Here is a 19680-nt window from a genome sequence, read left to right as displayed (position 1 = left end):
TCTTTTTTATGTATACCTACCTATAATTTATATAACTATCTATTTCATAAAAACTTAACATGATCTCATTTTATTTTATTATTATTATTCTCATTAGAATAATTATTTGAATTTACGGAGAATTGGAATATAAAACAAAGGTTTATCCTTACACTTTGATGAAAACCCTAATCAAATTTCGCACCTAGGAAAGTCAACTCAAAAATGTGATTTTTCGCACTTCTTGAGTGAAATTCCATCATCGAACATTAATTCAAATAATAATTTTCCTATCTATAAAAATTTCCTATCTATAAAAAATTAACTACACCAGACATTGATTAAAACTAACAACAAACACACAATACAAATAAACATTAAATAAAATTATTAAAAAAAAACCAAACAAGTAACACAAATCCCATTAATTTTGGAGTCCAAAACCATACCTATCTTGAGCTAGGATTAACCTAAGAAGACTCGGCTTGGATGAGCTGGCGGGCTAAAGCTTTCTAGGCTAACCTCTTTTCTCTTTCGTGCGGGCTAGAAGAGGTTTGCTTCAGCCTTGCTGTTGGCCTGGCAAAGCTCAACGTTTAAAGGTGTAAAAAGCATCGTGAAATGGCGTGGTTTAAACATGAACGACAGCTCTCACCTTAGTTCCCCAAAACGGCACCATTTGGTGACCTAAGCCCTTCCTTACTCTAAATATTTAAGCCTCACTTTCTCTTTCTCTCCTCATTTCTCTTTATGTGGCTTTCTCTTCTTCTTCCTCAAACCCTAGCCCGAAACCTAGATATCCTCGCCTCTCATCGCCTTGTCCTCGTTCATTTCTCTCTCAAACTTCTACCTCTTTTTTTTAAACCCTATGGATCCCAAAAACAAGAAAATTTCCCCTATTAGAGCACTGTTCGCTCTCGCTTCATTCTTTTTTTTTTGTATTATCTTTTTCTTTTTTTTTTTTTTGCTTTGTTTTTTGTTTCATTCCTTTACCAAAACTTGTTATGGCTAAAAGATAACAAGTAAAGAAATGGTAAAGAGAAGTGTATAAAACATAAGTATTTATAGTGGTTCGGTCTTCTTGACCTACATCCACTACCTTAATCTCCTAATCAAAGATTTTCAACTTGGCTTCACTAAACCAGTAGAATTGATAGCTTCTACCAAACTTTTACAATGTGAGCTAAGACACTTCTAAGCTCAATCCTTGCTCTTGGATGGTTCTCTCTTACATTTATGACCTTTTGAAACTCCTTAAAAACTTGGAGGACAGTTTCTAGCCATTAGTAACAGTTTTGAACTAATATAATAGTTATTTTGTCTTCTAACAACTCTTTTCAAAATTGCTAGTTATAGCTCTTTAATTCGTTAAGATGACCTTTAATTGATTAAAGCCTTTCTGTTTGGCAATTTGCTTTATAACGTTAACCGGTTAAAGGGGACTTTAACCGATTAAGACCTTTTTGTCCTCAGACTCTTTCAAGTGACGTTTTTCACAACTTTCTTGTAATTGATTAATCCTCCCTTTAATTGATTAAAGCTTCTCTTTCTTTAACTTTAATCGATTAAAATAAACTTTAACCAATTAAAAAAATCTACAAACTTGACTTCCTTTATTTGGCACCTTTCAACAATCAATATCATTTTGGATTTGTTTGACACTTTTAGGTACTCTAAATTTGAACTTGAATTGATTAAACCCTTTGGCTAATTGATTAACGTGTTTCTGTTTTGCATCCAGTACCCTCTTAATTGATTAAGCCTTGTGTTAATTGATTAAGACTTTTCTACTTGATTTTAGTGTAACACCTAGTACAACTTAACTGATTAAAGATCCTTGTTAATTGATTCAAATCTTTTTGCTTCATCTTAATGTGCCTTCCAGTATTATTTTCATCGATTAAACCTTTGTTTGTCTCAATGCGCCTTCCAATGTTAATTTAATCGATTAAACATTGTTTTAATCAATTAAAGTCTTCTTTGAAGTTTTGAGTTCTTTTTTTATACTTCATTGATCAATGAAACTAAACTGTTAACCAATTAAACTTCACAAAATGTCTTTTAACTTGCTTGAATCACTTTTTTTGAATTTGAAACTTATCTTAGGGCATTTAGGGTGTGAGATAAACAATAATATACCAATTTTACCCCTACGCACTCAAGTACCATAATTAGACTTAAAGAATGGAAAATTTTTTGTTATCATAAAAAACATATGGAGTCAACAATCCCCCTTTTTCTTATGATGACAAAACACCCCTAAATTTAATAGTGTAATATCTTTAAAACTATGTTAAGTACTTAAACATTTCAAAAGCAGATGCATGGCAGTTTTAACATGAATAATTTAAGTGCAAAACTCATTCAAGCAATTTTGATCATTTTTGTGATTTCAAAAGTATAATCAATTTAAAACCAATAAAGCTAACAAGGTCAATGTTGCTGAATTCGGGAATTAATCATGAAAGATGACTAGTTAGTGTGTTTAAGTTTAGCTGGCTGTTTTGCATGATTTGCCCTCAAAGGATAGCTTTCAATTAAGAGTTGGTTAAATGTGATCGAGATTCACCTTTTCAATGCGAAAACTTTCTAGTGTGTGATTGAAGTTATATCTTGGAAATGATTTTTTGCAAAGTTGATATCAACCAAATGTTTGCTATTGAGTGATGGTTTAATTTGTACGGTAATGTTAGTGGCTGATTTGTGACAGTCTTGTTTTGTTAAGCCTTGTCCAATTTTGGTTCAATTTGAGGCTAGTTTCTGTTGGCTATAGACCCATATAAAAGAGTTATGGTTTGTTGTAGTATGGCTTTGATTATACAATTGGAACAAAGCCTACGGCAGCACTCTGTAACTCGATTTGATGAAATACACAAACTTTTACATTTAAAAAAAGAGTCAAAGTTTGCCAAAAAAAAAGGAGCGTGACTTCCAATCCAGATAAAATACATGAATGGTGGTAAAACAAGCAACTAGGGAACATTCCAAACAAAAAGAAAAATAGTGCATGAATTGGATGGTTATAACATAAACCAACTTGGCTAATAATTTATGGAATCTGAAAATACAAAGAAAATATGAATTTATTCTAAACAAATGTTTCCTTTTTGATAGCTTTTAAGTGTCAAGCAAATGTTCCTTTTTCTTAATTGAATTTGGTCATTTTATTAAATAGTAGAAATTGATACACAACTTATTGGATAAAACCAAGACTTTAATCCACACCAGAAAAATAGACTTCTTGGATAAATTTGGTCATTTTATCAACAACATAACCAAACTTTGACTCTGTAAAAGGGGTTCTTGTGATAGGGAGAGGAAGCGTTACAAACAAGTAAAAGGATGTGCCAGAGGCAGTAGAGAGGAAGATTGGAGTAGTTCTTAAAGTATTGGGTGTTGTGGCAGGTGAAAGACAATAAGAAGAGAATTAAAGAGTAGAAGATAATTTGAGAGAGAATTTAGAAAGAGAAGCTCTCAAGTTGAGAATGTGTTAGCTCTAGGGGGAAGAGGCTCTTCTAAATGAATTGTGAGGCTCTATATATAGTGCTAAAAGTGGTGGTTACTCAAGAATAGGCTTTAATGCGCCTAATGAATGACTTTATTATGAAGAACATTAATGTGAGTAACTGTTACTGTAATTAAATGTAATAAGACTTGTTTTCAAGTAAAAGGTAATAGAAAAGAGGTGTATAAGAATAAGTACAAGAGAAGAAGCTGTATGAGAATAGGTACAAGAGAAGAAAAGGTACAAGAATAGGTACATAAGAATAAGGTAGGAGGGTGAAATACTTATACTTCAAAAAAAATGTTAAGAGGAAACCTCTTAACTACCTCCATATTTGAGCCACCAAGCCAAACTCTCCGGAGCATCTCAAGATGAAAGTAACTCATGAACCCTACCATTTATTTCAAGTTACTTTCACTGTCATCCAAGTGAAGTGGTTATTCTATTCGAAGTACTTGTTCTACTTGTATTAGTTGCTCCATATGGAGTAGTGCTTTCATTATTCTAGTTGTTTTGCTTTAAGTAATACTTTACTTGTTCTAGTTGTTTTACGTGAAGTAACACTTCACTTGTTCTAGTTATTCTGCGTGAAGTAGTACTTCACTTGTTCAGGTTGTTCTCTGTGCAATATTATATTATAACATAATTCTTTAGAGTAGAAGTATTAACCAAAATCAAGTATCTACATTTTGCCCCTTGCATAAGAATTCATTGTTAAAAAATAATTCTTATGTATTAATTTAAAGTATAAATTCTTTTTTTTTGTACTATAACGTATTGTACTATATCACTTTGAGCAGTAATGCCTTGGGCAGTACTACTTTAGACAGTAACACATTAGCCAGTAATGCTTTAGGTAGTAACACGTTACTGTCTTATGTAAGGTGTAATACCAATTTTTTTTTTTGTAATGTCAATATCTTTTGTAATATTTGATTGATTATGCAATAATATTTAATATCTTTCATAATATTTGATTGCATTTTTCTTTTAATGTCAATATCTTTTGTAATATTTTATTGATTATGCAATAATATTTAATATCTTTTTCATAAAAAACCTTGATTCTATTTGTAATATTTTATTGATTATGCAATAATATTTAATATCTTTTTCATAAAAATCTTGATTCTATGTGGCTTATAAATATCAAGTTACTATGAATAATTTTCTTCATTCATATTTAGATTTAAGAGCAAAGTCAATTCTTTTGCAAATCTTTTCAAGTAAGTAAGTTTTTCTTTCTTTTGTAATTTCTTGTTTTGTTTTTTATTGTTATTTTTTTTAATTTCTCTTATTCGTTGCCCCCTGCATGAATTTTTTTTTTAAAAATTGGAACATGAGAAAAGGAAATTTTTCATGCATAAAGTGAGATTTTTTTTATATGTATATATATATATATATATATATATATATATATATATATGTTCAAGATATAATTATTAAACACATGAAACTGGAAATATTATTTTCTTATTAGATATAAATAAGATTCCTATAAAATTAGATTATCTTAGACTTTTTTATTTTATTTTATATGTATAACTTGACTTTGACTTTTAGTATTGGCTTTTCTTTTGGCGCAGCAAGTGTTATTTTCTTTTGCTTGTGTTATTTTACTTGAGGTTTTTTTTTTTTAATTGAAAGCTAGCATGATGTAGCCTAATGTAGCCTTAGAAAAGTGAATAAAAGAAGTAAGTAAATGCTGAAGTAAAAGGAGCAAACAAAGGCTGACTAACTTGTCAAAATTTTTCTTTTTCTTTGATTTGTTGGCAGCAAAAAGCTGCAATTTGTAATTTAATTTTTTTTATATAAAGAACACGGTTCCTTGGATTTATTGGCAGTAAAAGCTGCCAACAACATTTTTTTTTTTATATAGAGAGGGGGGAGTGTTTACTTTGGAGGCGACACAAGCTGCAAATTGCAGCATTTTTTTTTATATGTACAAGGAAGAAGCTTGTACTTTGGGGAGCTCTTTCAGTTGGAGCTCGCGGTACGTGCTGCGACCCCTTTTTAAGTAGAGCTTGCGGTACATGCAGTGAGTTCTTTTAAGTAAATTTTTTTTTAACTTTAATTGATAATTATTTTTTTAGTTGATTTTTTTATTTTTTTATTTTTTATTCATTTTTATTATTTTTTATTATATATATTAATAATGAAATTTACAATTTTGATAAATTTTATTATTACACTTTGTGGGGTTTTTATTTTATTATTTTATTATTTATTTATATATATATTTTTGACAAATACATAAAAAATAAAAAATTATTTTACGTGTATACTTATCTCTTTTTCCATGATCATGTTTGTAGGCTTCTTTTCCATCTTCCCTTATGCATAGGACGCGTCTCCCTCCTGATGATCCATTATGGTGAGCTTGGGAGGGCTACAACAAGGAGAAAGACCACTGCACACAAAGGAAGAATAATGATTCTGAATTAATTGCTCCCAAAAAAATTAGAGTAGGAAAGAGTGGTGAAGTTTCTCTTGTCCCTGAAACTGGGAAGATGAAATTATTAGAGAACGAGGAGAAGATCATTTTTGGGAAAAAGTTTGTGCCAGACAGGTTGACGAACATCCCTCTGAGTCTGTTAGATATGATTGGAATCGTCTATGCTCAAAGGCAACTCCTCATAGAAGAAGTGGTATTCCAAGATAAGCTATTTTGAAATTCAGGTTTAAACGTGGTGAGTTTCCCCTTTCTGCTACTAAGTTAGGCTCCAATTCTCAATTTGTTCATAGTTGAGATAAATGGGTAACTAAGGTGTTGAAGAATCCTTCTTATGTTAAACTTCTCTCTTCTACAGGGATACTTAATGCTATACGTATCACTTTCAAGCTCAATATTCGTAGAGAAAAAAGGATGGATGTGTGGCGTGCTATTCTTGCTAGGTGGAGCACGTTTTCTCATTCTATGATTACTGCATGGGGGGAATTTACCTTCACTCTAGAATATGTATGTGTTCTCTTGGAACTTCCTTGTATAGGAAAGGATGATTTTCACTTTATTAAGCTTTCTGAAGAAGAGGTATGTACTCGAGACTTTTTCTTCGATCTACTTAAGAGTTTGAGTAAAACTTCAAAGGTTGCACGATTCTCCAATTGGATAGGGGCTTTTTATAAAAAGTTCAATGCTAAGGGAATTGAAATTGGTTCTCCTAAGTACCCAGACCATAAGTATGAGCTAGTAGCTTTAATAATTTTTTGGTTGGCACGACACGTACTCCCAAGGTGTCCAGATGATGGTATCTCTTCAACAGTTGTTCTTTTAGCAATAAAATTGTTAAGGGAATACGTTTTCCTCTTGCTCCACTATATTTAGGATCACTATATAAGAGATTAGACTTGTTTCAACTCAAAATTGTTGAGTCAGCTGGGTGTTACAAAGTTTTAACTTATGTGGATGCTTCTTTTATTCAGATGTGCCTATGGGAAAGGTTTGGTACTTGTGCTCCCGTGCCTAATGCATACCCTTTTGCATCTTTTTCTGTGAATAACCCTTTATCCAGGAATAACTACATAGCTTGGGCATGGCATGATCGACTCCCAAGAGGTAATGTTTTTGAAGTTATGGATGTTACAAAAGACTTCGATCCCAGACCTTATGTGCAACCTATAAATGGATTTGGTGATCCTGCAATTTATTATGACCTTCATCCTCTATAGTCTAGAAGAATGAGCTCACGAGGTATTAATTTTTGTATATGGGTTCTTAATTCCCAATTGCCTTCTATGATTGAGAGTTCCAATTTAGGTGGAGATAGAAATATTCTTTCTGTTGAGGTATATTCTCTTTCTAGAGTGGCACACCAATTTGGGTTTGACCAACCAGCTTCGCCTAACTCTTCTTCAACTATCAGTTTTTCTTCTTGCATTTCTTCATTCCTCATGGCAAGACTTCAACTCCGTTTAGATAAACTTAAGAGTTGTACTGTCTCAGCTTTTGATAGAGTTGGTATCCACACTTCTGGATGGTTTGCTTATTGGATGGAGTGTGTTGAAGAATGGAGATCTTTTATTATGCCTTTGACTAATTCCAGAGCTTGTCTCTACATTCCTCCTATAAGTAACTCTGATGTATCCTTACGCTTGATTTCTCTCAAAAAGAAAAAAAAATGTAAATGAAGAAGAAAATGATGCTCCTTGCGCTCTTACTCATCAAACAAAACATGTGCATCGAAAAGTAAGTTCATCCTTTACTTCTTCTTTTACTTCTTTTTTTTTTTCAATTCATTTCCTCATCATACGTTTTTTTTTTTTTTTGTAGAAAGAAACAACTGTGAGAGTAAAACTTAACTCAATTGAAGAGGAAGAGACTTTTGAAGCTGAGACTGAGGAAGAATAATGTGATTTTGAACGTAGTGATGAATCTGATGATGAATCAGTTGATGTTGATAAAGTTGAAGTTGAGGGTGAGCTAACCCCTTTTGATGATTTCATTGATTTGGATGTTTTATTTCCAAATTATGTTCAGAGCTCTACCATGAACCAGGTATAAACATATTACTATGTTACTCCGATTGATGTTGTTCCGTTCCTTTTTTTTTTGTTAAATTAAGATTGTTCTTACTTCGCAGGGTATTCGAGATGAGATTGTTCTTGATACTGAGACTATTCCTACTGTTGAAGTTGTTCTTGAGGCTACTCCAAATGTTGAGGTTATTCATGATGTTGGAGTTGATACTGATGATGTTAAAGCTATTCCAATGACTCCTCATGCTTTTTCCTCCCCAGTGCCAGAACACAGAGATGCAAGTAGTGCTTCTGGCACTCAAGTAGCACATACTGAACAAAGTGGTAAGAAAGTTGACTTCCATGGCTTTCAAGTTTCATTGGAATATGTGGCATGCTTGGAGCATGTTTTCAATATAGAGGGAGAGTTTTGGAGTACCTCCTTTGTAAAGAACGTAGACGTCATTTGCTTAATGATGGAAGTTGTCACGACCCGAAACTCCCCATCAGGCCCGTGACAATTGTCACGAAGCCTCGACAGACATTCTTCACTCTGAATGCCAATCGAAATCTCACAAGACTCTCGTATCAACTTCTGCATCTCCCTGGTGAGCGACAGTTATTAAATCTCGCATTTCAAGAAAATCATAAGTCGTTTTCAAATATAATATTATTTTTTGGCTCACAGGGGCATTTTCATCATTTTTCTTTGAAAATATCGAAACCCGCCAAAAACATGGTGTAAAAGCTAAATATGTTCATACATACTTTAAATCAAATAACTAAAGTATAAAATTAGTTTTACAATGACACGTGGGCCCCCAACTAACCAATAAGATGTGAGTTTGTGAACCTACAATTTGGTCGATGCAAGGCTAACTGAAGTCCTTGATGTAATCGGCTATCTATCGGCTATCTATCGGCTATCCCAAGCCTGAAATGTGGGGAATTGAGGGTGGTGAGATTATAAAATCCCAATGAATAGACAGACACCATCTAAACTATCTAAAGGCGAGTAAATTGAGACGAATTAAAATATTCTTTTCCAATATATGTTTCATAACATGAATATTCAGTTTACTCAATTAATCAACATGGCTTATATATCTCATAAAACTTGGCTCCTACCAAAATCATTCTCGCGGGTACCTTCGTCAAGATATCCCACTAAGACCGCCAAGGCTGTTAAAATTCATATTTCACATAAAACACATTTTTCATTGAACATCACAGCCGTTCCTTGGTGTTGGCTGAGTCTCACTCTCACGTGGTGGTTAACGTGAAGTGCACTCAAAAAGCCCACCTCAGGAGATACCCTACGCGCCTCTACGACCGAGGTGAGAATATAAAGGAGTTTACCGTGCCCCTCTAATAGGTTGGTCCATGGAACCCCCCACCACTGCAGTAGCTAATCTTTTATCTACCACTTGATTTATAAAATCTTTTTCTGCATGACATGACAATTTATCGCAACCTAGCCTCTCAAGGCTGAATACACAGTACAAATAATTCTAACACCAAAATCAGTTTAGCCATTCATGCTCATTTATTGTCATAAGCCATTCAATTTAAAATCATAAATTTACAACACAAGCAGGCAATCTCCAATTACTCTATTTTCAAAACCAGTATTCGATTTTCTAGAAAATTTATAAAATCATTTTATAAAATTATAATTTCTCCTAAAACATAGTAATTTACCATTTAAACCCATTTTCCATAAAATCGCACAATTGTATAAAAATACTCTAAATAATTAAGACGATAATAAGTTCACTCACAGTATTAGGAGTAGAAATACTCCTATTTTCAGTCTGCGGGTACAGTCCTTTACTCGTATCCAATGGCTCACCACCTAGCCATAATCCATGACACATATTCCAATTAAATTGTGTCTAACAGTCATAAGCTATTTTAGGCTCGATGTATATGCATGATATGATATGCAACTTATCCGACTACTGCTTAAATGCGGTGCTAACCTAATTCGACCTATTACCCAATTAAATCGATATACGCGTCCGTTTAAACTCCAAATTAATTTTTTTTCAGTTTCTATACCTCAATTGCACCCAAATTGACTTAATGTCCCTCAGTGTGGTGCAATTTATCAGTCTCGATAACAAATTACGAAAATACCCCTAGTGGGTAAAAATTCATATTTTTACTCCGAAAATTCTCATTATTTTTCTAGGCTCATAATTCATCATTATTCATCATAATTCCTCAAATAAACATCAAGAGCAGCAGCCAATATTCCCCTAGAAAATTTGGCATAATGGGTTTCCATGGGAGAAAATTATTTCTCTAGCTTATTTTTGCTATATTTCAATATAACCTAACTAAAATCACTTAATTCAATTAAAATCAACCAAAACTCAAGCTCAAAACTCATCCATGGAGGTTTGGCTAGCATGGGTGTCCATACCCACTTTCTAATTTTGCATGGAAATGAGAAAAAAATGCATGGGTAGTGAAAATCACAAGGAAAATCAATGAACTTTACCTTTTTAATGCTTGATTTCTTGATTTCTCTTGATTTTTCCTAAATTTTTCAGCTAGGGTTCTTATTTCTTTTCTCCCTTTTTTTCTCCTGGTTTGGACAGCTTGAAGAAGATGAGAATTCTGGAAATTTTAACCTTTTTAAAGGCTAAAATAATATAATATTATTTTATTCATTTTTTTTGTTTTATTAATTTCTTAAATTCTAGCCATCCATTTGTTTCCAAATTTTCACCATACACTTGTCCCACATATCCATAGCTTAGATAAAATTCTCAGACTTATCCAAAGTCTTGGTGGAGTAATTTTTGAAATTTACACTTTTACCCCCGTAAAAATCAAAAATTACATTTTTGCCCCAAAAACTAAAAAATTGCCCATAGACATATTTTTCATCCCTTATACTCATAACATTCTCCAATTTGTCAAATGTGATCTAAATTCTCTCAAAATCTCCAATTTTATCCATGAGTGGAAAAATTACGATTTTGCCACTACACTCCAGAAATGACCGAAATTAAATTTTTTCACTGGAAAACCCTCAAATTATACTTCAATACTCAAATCATACTCCAATAAGTTAAATGGGCCCAAAAAAATCTTTTTTAAAAATTTTTATTTTGTCCCCAAGTGGCAAATGACCATTTTGCCCCTAGATAGTGAAAATTCCGATTTGACTCTGAATTGATCCTCGAACTCCGAATTACCATTTTGAGTCATCCCTAAACTGTGAAACTCTTAATTTCACCTTAAAATTCCTATTTGAACTAGTTCGAGGCTTAATCGACTCAATGGTACAATTAGGGGCAATATCGTCTTTTAACGATTTCTCGAACTTCCTAAATATGCAAACATTCGATTGAGCATGTAAATGACGTCATAATTATTTTATAGAACAGGGTTTGACAGAAGTATTGGGTAGAGCTTTAGCCATTTTCCATGCTCCACAAATGAGTTCATCACTAGAGGAATTGCAACAGATGTTACAGGATTTCGATGATGCTTGTAACTTTGGATTCAAGCTTGAGTGCCTCAGTGATTGTAGATCTAAAGCCAAGATTTTTCTCAACAAGTCTTCCTTGGAGAATGAGTTAGAAGACATTGCAGTGAAGATAGCTTTACTGAAAAAACGTGAAGCTGAAGTACAAGAACAATTAGATGTATTTGCCAATAATAACTCTTCTCTATGGAGTATGTAATTGACTAGTTTTTTGCTTTTCCTTTACTCTTTTTGAAAGCTCATTTGAACTAGTACTTTGCTATTGATATATCATATTTCTTTTCTTTTGCAATAATAATAATGCTATACGCTTGTTGCGTATTTATTCACAATTCATATTATTGTATATGGTCAAAAGGGAACTCTCAACTTTATATCAAAGAGATTAGCTCTAACTTGATATGAAGGAGATTAATTCAACCTTTAAAATAAGTAAGCATAAGAGCTGTGGCCAATTTGTGAGTAATAAGCTAGGGTCAAGAAATTAACGATAAAGCTTGCGACCAATAACATTACATCATTACATCCAAATTATGAGCGATAAAGCTAGCGGCTGAAATATGAAAAATCAATTATGGTCAAAGAATAAGCGATAAAGCTTGCGACCAATAGAAAAATATCATTGCAGCCAAAATATGAGCGAAAAAGCTTGTAGCTAAAGTGAGAATGATCAACTATGGTCAAAGAATGAGTGATAAAGCTTGCGACCAATAGTATAATATAATTACAGCCAAAATATAAGCGATAAAGCTAGCGGCTGAATATGATTTTTTTTTAAACGTCAAATTGCAATTCATAAAGCAATGAAGAGTCAAGGTCATAGAAATATCATACATGAGCAGGAAGAAGGTTGTTCTAGACCTTGTTGTTCTTAATCAATAACTCTCTTACTTGCATTTTCTTTTGAAATATTCCTTTCTGAAAAGAATCTCTTCTTTCTCTACCTCCTCCTTAAATTGCATTCACTGTTAAAATATTCCTTCTATCGAAGCTAGTAACTTCCCTTTGTCTGAGAACCGTATTGTTGGTTTTTCGTGCTGCTTCCACCAAGGTAGCAAAAGTTGGAAAAGGTAAATTTTGCTAATGTAGCCTACACTCGTCAAACATTTTTTTTAATGCAAATCATCACCAACTCCTTCTCATCATGAGACTCTTGTCTATTCAACACCCTTTCTTTAAAGTGTTGGATGTATTCCATGGGGTCTTCTCTGGACTTTTGATATTCTCTTCCCAAATCAAGGAGATTAACCTTCTCTTGAGTAGAGAAGAAGAACTCCTCCCTGAACATCCACATCAATTACAGTTTCTCCATTTCCTTAATTCCGCTTAGTGTTTATAACTAGATGAGTGACTTCGTCAGGTGCACTCTCATTAAGGTGTACAGATTGGGCTTGAAAAATGGTGGGAGTGAAGGATGCAAGTTGAGATATGGTCTCCAACATCCGCTTATTGTTGTCTTCCAACATTTGCATTCTCTCTCAAGAAGCCTTAATCATTTTTCATTAGCTTTTGGATGTAGGTGAGAATAGCTTGCGACCAATAGCATAACATCATTACAGCCAAATTATGAGCGATAAAGCTAGCGGATGAAATATGAAAAATCAATTATGGTCAAAGAATAAGCGATAAAGCTTGCGACCAATAGAAAAATATCATTGCGGCCAAAATACGAGCGAAAAAGCTTGCAGCTGAAGTAAGAATGATGAACTATGGTCAAAGAATGAGTGATAAAGCTTGCGACCAATAGTATAATATAATTATAGCCAAAATATAAGCGATAAAGCTAGCGGCTGAATATGATTTTTTTTTAAACGTCAAATTGCAATTCATAAAGCAATGAAGAGTCAAGGTCATAGAAATATCATACATGAGCAGGAAGAAGGTTGTTCTGGACCTTGTTGTTCTTAATCAATAACTCTCTTACTTGCATTTTCTTTTGAAATATTCCTTTCTGAAAAGAATCTCTTCTTTCTCTACCTCCTCCTTAAATTGCATTCACTGTTAAAATATTCCTTCTATCGAAGCTAGTAACTTCCTTTTGTTTGAGAACCGTATTGTTGGTTTTTCATGCTGCTTCCACCAAGGTAGCAAAAGTTGGAAAAGGTAAATTTTGTTAATGTAGCCTACACTTGTCAAACATTTTTTTTAATGCAAATCATCACCAACTCCTTCTCATCATGAGACTCTTGTATATTCAACACCCTTTCTTTAAAGTGTTGGATGTATTCCATAGGGTTTTCTCTGGACTTTTGATATTCTCTTCCCAAATCAAGGAGATTAACCTTCTATTGAGTAGAGAAGAAGAACTCCTCCCTGAACATCCACATCAATTACAGTTTCTCCATTTCCTTAATTCCTTTTAGTGTTTATAACTAGATGAGTGACTTCGTCAGGTGCACTCTCATTAAGGTGTACAGATTGGGCTTGAAAAATGGTGGGAGTGAAGGATGCAAGTTGAGATATGGTCTCCAACATCCGCCTATTGTTGTCTTCCAACATTTGCATTCTCTCTCAAGAAGCTTTAATCATTTTTCATTAGCTTTTGGATGTAGGTGAGAATAGATGCATCTTGGTTACTAAAAGAACTGTCTATTTCTTCCAGTAACGCAAAGTTTTTCTAGTAAGCTTTTACTTAATGCAATCACTCCTCCCCAGTGGAGTCGCCAAAATGTAAATTGGGTTCTTGTGATAGGGAGAGGAAACATTGCAAACAAGTAAAAAGATGTGCCGGAGGCAACAGAGAGGAAGATTGGAGCAGTTCCTAAAGTATTGGGTGTTGTGGCAGGTGGAAGGCAATAAAAAGAGAATTAAAAAGTAGAAGATAATTAAAAAGAGAATTTAAAGAGAGAAGCTCTCAAGCTGAGAATGTGTTAGCTCTAGGGGGGAAGAGCCTCTTCTAAATGAATTGTGAGGCTCTATATATAGTGCTAAAAGTAGTGCTTACTCAAGAATAGGCTTTAATGCGCCTAATGAATGACATTATTATGAAAAACATTAATGTGAGTAACCGTTACTGTAGTTAAATGTAATAAGACTTATTCTCAAGTAAAAGGTAATAGAAAAGAGGTGTACAAGAATAGGTACAAGAGAAGAAGTTGTATGAGAATAGGTATAAGAGAAGAAGAAGTACAAGAATAAGTACACGAGAATAAGGTAGGAGGGTTAAACACTTATACTTCAAGAAAAGGTTAAGAGGAAACCTCTTAACTACCTCCATATTTGAGCCACCAAGCCAAACTCTCCGGAACATCCCAAGATGAAAGTAACTCATGAACCCTGCCACTTATTTCGAGTTGCTTTCACTGTCATCCAAGTGAATTATTCTATTCGAAGTACCTGTTCTACTTGTATTAGTTGTTCCATATGGAGTACTTACTTATTCTAGTTGTTTTGCGTGAAGTAGCACTTCACTTGTTCTAGTTATTTTGCGTGAAGTAATACTTCACTTGTTCAGTTTGTTCTCTGTGAAATATTATGTTGTAACATAATTCTTTAGAGTATAAGTATTAACCAAAATCAAGTATCTACAAGCTCACACTCACAAACAGAATACAAAAACAGATTTAATCCACACCAGAAAAATAGGCTTCCTCCCTGTAATACACAAGATCAACACTAAAAAAGCAACAGACAACATAACATATATAACACCCAACAGATCGTAATAATATATTGGGTTATTTAAATAGAATAAATGGTGCAGTGAGATCTACCAAGAAAATTGTTCAATGTAATGTCTTGAGGTAAGGGATTAGCGTTTGGAGAAGTGAGGGTTTGCGAGTTTGAAAGAGCAGAGCATTCATGGTTTGTTGAAGAAGATGAACAAGAAATAAAAGGGTAAAATAGGTATGAAATTATTGCCAAGTTATTAAATAAACAAAAACACTAACAGCAGGATAACGACTGGACTTATGTATCTAACAATATATAAACTTTTGAGACGGACTGTTATTTTCAATACTAATAAATTCAAATTGAATTATGGTCAATAGTTGAAAGGATTTGTGTATTTTATCTTAAAAAAATAAAGAAAAAACTATGAACCAAGAACATGACTAGCCATATATATATTATTACTTTCGATTGAATTTTTATATTTTTATTTTGGATCAGATAGGTATTTTTATATTTTTGTTTTGGATCAGATAGGTCCTTATGACAAATAGTTGACTAATTGTCATTAGTGAATATGTCACTTATTAGTTTCTATGTCATGTAGTATTAATGTGATATTGATATAAAAAGTGAAAATGTTATGTGATCATATCATCATATCACATTATCACACATGATAACATATTAGTATATCACATTAGCATCACGTCATATAAAAAATGACAAATAATATTTTTACTGATAGTAATTAATCAATTATTAGTTATAAGAATCTATTTAATTCAAAATAAAAATAGAATGACTGAATTTAATGTAATAAAAAAAATAAAATTTTGTTTAAATTTTTAAAAGAAAATTAAAGATTTTTTTAAAAGTGTTATACCTTTGAAAAAGTAGTTGAAAAGGATGGATCCGTAGAAATATGTGAAATAGCGAGTAAGATTGGTGATCCCCATAAGGTATAAAACTGACCTGATAAAGGTCTAAATGTAAAATAAAAGGAGGAGAGGGGTAGAGCGTGTATCCTACGACTTCTGGTTTTGTACAATAAGTTAATTAATTCACGTGTTTGATCTTCGTTAATGATCATGGTCTAATCAAATGCGTGTAAGATTCTTCTTAAAATTATAAATTTATTAGGCCAATGAATGTTATATACAAGTAGATAGAGCAAAATCCCATAATAAGAATTAAAAATATATAAAAATATTATTTAATATGAAATTACATTTCGTATTTAACTTTAAAAAGAATTCTAAAAGACCCATACTTTGAGCACAGCTTTGGTTCTATCTTTTAATTTAAAGGTTACAAAAATGCAATATGTATTATTAATTAGAGTCAATTTTTATATTTAATTTGGACCTTACGATAAATTAATTATTTTTGGTGCATATTGAACTACACGAAAAAGGGAACTCATTTCAACCTCTATATTGGAATCTTAAGTTTTAACTATTGAAATTATTAGAAATTAATGTTTATCCTAATTATTAGAAATTAAAAAGGGAACACTGTAAAGGCTATTTGACAAACAAAAGTTTTGATTTAGATGTAGAGTATAGATTTTATGATGTCCCATTGTAGAGATCAAATCTCTTCTCATAAATCATAGGTTAGAGATTAATTTTCCTCATTTAATTAGATTTTAACAAAGTTTGTTTAAAAAAAAGGAGGACTTATCTCATTATTTTCAAATAAAATATCCCCAATGTTTTGGGTCTTAAGATTTTAACTTAGAGGTTTTGAATTCAAATTTTAAGATCTCAAAGAGTAAGATTATGGATAAGAGAGGAATATTTCTCATTATTTAGACTAAAGCTCAATTGATCTCGTATAGTTAAGAAAAAAACAACAAAAGACACATAAACTTACATAATGAAAATATATTAAATTAATTGATTTTTTTTTGTAAATCAAGTACAAAGTGAAAAATATTAAGAATAAATAGAAAAATATCTTTATATAAGAACATTAAAAGTTCAACCACATCATCGCAAGGCATATTCCCAATTTATTATGTTTTTGAAAACAGTCGTGCTTAAAATTAAGAAATTAAAGTGAAATTCATCATTATGCTATAAGTTAATATTGAATTTTGTTATTTTACTTCAATGTTATTAAATTTTATGACTGTCTTTGTCAATTTTGTTGATTTTTTTTTTTTGTATAAAGTAACAAAGTTGATGAAAATTTGTCATTTATATAAATAAAATATTTCATTTAATATTTCATTTCATTATTTTCTTGTTGAAAAATAATGAAATTAAAAATACAGAGACACAATTTGTCATTTATATTAACAAAAATGTTTTGTGAAATATTTTAATTCGGTTACCTTTTTTTTTTTCAAAAATCAACAAAATTAAAAGTATAATAACAAAATTTAATAAATTTTAAGTAAAGTAACAAAAGTCAATATTAAATCATATTATAATGATAAATTTGACCTTAATTCTTAAAATTAAGGATGACTACGTCTTATCTATTGTTCTATCACAATAAAGACAAATCGAATTAATGGATATTAAAAATATAATTAGAATTTTCTATACTTTTAATGGTTTCTACATAAATATATATGCAATAAAAGTTCCAACTTGCAAGATTCTCTCACCCACCACCACTCCTCTCTCTTTTTCATCATTAAAAGGCATCAAGTCATTATTATAATTCATCAAAACCATATATTTCATTTTTGTAACAAAAATTTCCAAACTGCATTTGCTAGATTCTTATAACAAGTCCAACCTTTTCCATTGTAAATTCTCATATACATTATTGCATTGCAAGATTCCTCTAACAAGTCCAACGTCTCCCTTTCTCAATTTCCATTTTTTTTTTTAGAATGAGGGATTTAAATTTATTTTTTTAATTGGTTCAAGACTTGTTATGATATATCAGTTATGTTGTGTTAATAAACCCGTTTTTCGAATTGGGTTATTGCAAAATAGAGCTCCAAGTTGATAGCAAGTTAGTGGTGCAAGTCATAATCTCCCCCAAGGGTCATCCGTGCTCAAATTCAGATTTGATTGAAGTTATCCGATATATACTTCAGTGTCAATGGGAAGTCAAAACACGACACATATTTAGAAAAGAAAATACTCTCGTTGACTTCTTAGCAAACAAAGGCTTTTCTATAGAAGAGGATTACGAATTTTATGATGTACCACCCATAGACATTAGATCTTTTCTCATGAAAGATATGTTGAGGATTAGTTTTCCTCGTTTAATTAGTGTTTAATAAAACTCCTTTTCAAAAAAAAATATCGTTTTTCAAAAAAAAAAATTCATCTCTTTAACTATTAAACTAAATGCTTGGATAACTTAAATTAATTGTAATTAAAACTTATGTCATTAAGAGTTATAAGATAACTTGACTTTTTAAAATTTCACATTTAAGTTTTAGCGCGTGTGAATTTAATCTATTTTTATATTGTTTGTTTATTGATTTTTTCTATAAATATAATTTGTGATATATATATATTATTTAATTGTTATTTAAATTTCTACATTGGAATTACAAAAGCATAATATTTAAAAAAATCTGAACTATTTAGAAAAAATTAAGTAAGTATTTTTTTATTACATTCAATTAATTTTTTGTATTTCCTTATTTAGATTTATATTTGATGCACTGACAGTATATAATTTTTATACATTGTCAGCTTACCAAAATGTACCACCTCATTAATGAGGTAAAATAAAAAAACTTTTAAGGACTTAAAATTAAATATTAGAATTTTATAATAATTAATTAAAAAATAAAATAATTTAACTTTTCAATCTTTCTCAACTATTCTTTTTCTTTTTTTCCTCTTTTCTATTTCTTTCTAATTCCATCATCTTCTTTTTCCATTAAAATTAGGTTTTTCAAAATTTTGTAACTTCAAGAATAATTTTTAGATTCTTTTCTTATTTTGTAGAAATTGAGAAAACAAGATTCAAATAAATAAATCTTATTAGTATAATTTTATTTAGTCAACAATTTTTTCTTATAAATAACAAATTAAGTCTAAAATTGTTCGTTTTCCACAGGCATTAGGTTTTTTTTTCTAAATCTTATTAGAATGCGCGCATAAAACTCTAAATTCCTATCAAAACCAAAATTCTTTTAAGGTGTTACTTTACCATTTCACTAAAACTCAAAATACTAATAAATTTAAACTTAAACTAAATCAAATGTTTTCTCGGTATTTAAATCAAAATCATTATTCATATGATATGTTATATAAATATTTTAATTTTTAACTAAACCTCGCGTTTTTAAGATTTTAAATGAAAATTAGTTATATTTGATGGAATGTTACTAACCATTTTAGAAGGGTGTTAAAATCAACTACGTGAATGAAACATCACGAGAAAGGAAGGTGTGATAACAATATTTGACTTAATCCTGTTAATTAAAAATAAAATTGTTAATTTAATCAAATTTTGCTTATAAGATTTATATATTTAAATATTGTTCTCTCATTTTTTTAAAATATGTTTTCTCAATCTCTTTAGAAAAGAATAAGAATAGAATTTAAAAAAATAAGAAAAGAATCTAAAAATTGCTCTTAGAGTTGTAGAATTTTACAAAATTTAATTTTAAAGGTAAAAGAGGAGAAGAAGATGATGGAGTTGA

The sequence above is a fragment of the Theobroma cacao genome, chromosome 4 (assembly GCF_053813885.1).
Source record: "Theobroma cacao isolate CCN51 chromosome 4, ASM5381388v1, whole genome shotgun sequence".
Classification (NCBI taxonomy): domain Eukaryota; kingdom Viridiplantae; phylum Streptophyta; class Magnoliopsida; order Malvales; family Malvaceae; genus Theobroma; species Theobroma cacao.
The sequence above is the reverse complement of the archived record's forward strand: the minus strand, read 5'-3'. Positions refer to the sequence as shown.